At 28.3% G+C, this 963-nt stretch overlaps 1 protein-coding gene across 1 annotated transcript in view; it reads left to right on the top strand.

Annotated features, from left to right (window-relative positions):
• Positions 1–247: 247 nt before the first annotated feature.
• Positions 248–963, top strand: part of LOC108965705 (echinoderm microtubule-associated protein-like CG42247) — a 72318-nt gene continuing 71602 nt past the window's right edge. Inside the window, exon 1 of the mRNA XM_018928287.1 lies at positions 248–308. The gene's annotated coding sequence lies outside the window, so the exon portion shown is untranslated. The remainder of the gene's footprint in view (positions 309–963) is intronic.

Below are 963 nucleotides of genomic sequence, written 5' to 3'. Positions count from 1 at the left end.
AAAGCAAATAGAACGAAATAGAAAAAAAATAATAAAATAATATGAAATTCAAGTGCCGTTAGTGCTGAAAATATTTGTATGAAAAGTTGTGGAAAAAAATAAATAACGTTGGTGCTGCCGCAGAGGCCACACGGAAGCATTTCACGCGCAATAAAAACAGTTTATGCTCTCAGGTATAACCAACAGTAATTTACAATTTACACCAGCGTTGATTTTATTCGACACGTGTAATGGCGTTTCACGAAAAACCATCGTTTCGTGACTACTGGGCCAAGGAGGCGGCACTGAATGCCTTTCTGCAGGCCACTGTAAGTGTCAATTACTTTCAGATATAACAACAAATTATTAAAGAGCATAATATTTTTTAGCCATAACCCATTTTTTGTTATAAATGCCATATTTGTGAAATTAAAGTTCTAATGAAACATAAAGAGATTCTATACAGTATTACTCGCCCCGGTATATTGAATGTACCTCCACATAAATTGTCGAGATTAATATCCGGTGAACCATTTTTGATTGCACAACTCTCCCCAAAACAATTTTTTGAATATTTCATACTGCTATAACAACAATAACAAATGAAGAATAATATTTGAATTTTTAGAGTTGTTATTTCTTGATAGCCAATTATTCTATATATAGTATTCTATATATAGTCACAATTCGAACTTAAATCCAAAATCCATTTCAGGTTACAAAAAAGTCCAATCTTCATTCAGTAAAAATTAATTACCAATTTTTTTTCCAAAATTTAGATATTTTTATATTTTCTATAGTMTTTAATTTCACTCTCAATTATTTACTTTTTTTCAAAAATTTAGATACTTTTATATTATCTCTAGCCTCCAAAAATGATCAAAAATATACAAGAATTATCTACATCCAAAAACATTTTACGAAAATTAAAATATTTTTATATTTTCTGTAGGCTTCAATTATTTTTTTTTAATTTTTTAAAAA

Source organism: Bactrocera latifrons, unplaced genomic scaffold, assembly GCF_001853355.1.
Source record: "Bactrocera latifrons isolate USDA-ARS-PBARC rearing strain unplaced genomic scaffold, ASM185335v1 scaffold_146, whole genome shotgun sequence".
In the NCBI taxonomy this organism is placed as follows: domain Eukaryota; kingdom Metazoa; phylum Arthropoda; class Insecta; order Diptera; family Tephritidae; genus Bactrocera; species Bactrocera latifrons.
The sequence above is the reverse complement of the archived record's forward strand: the minus strand, read 5'-3'. Positions and strand labels throughout refer to the sequence as shown.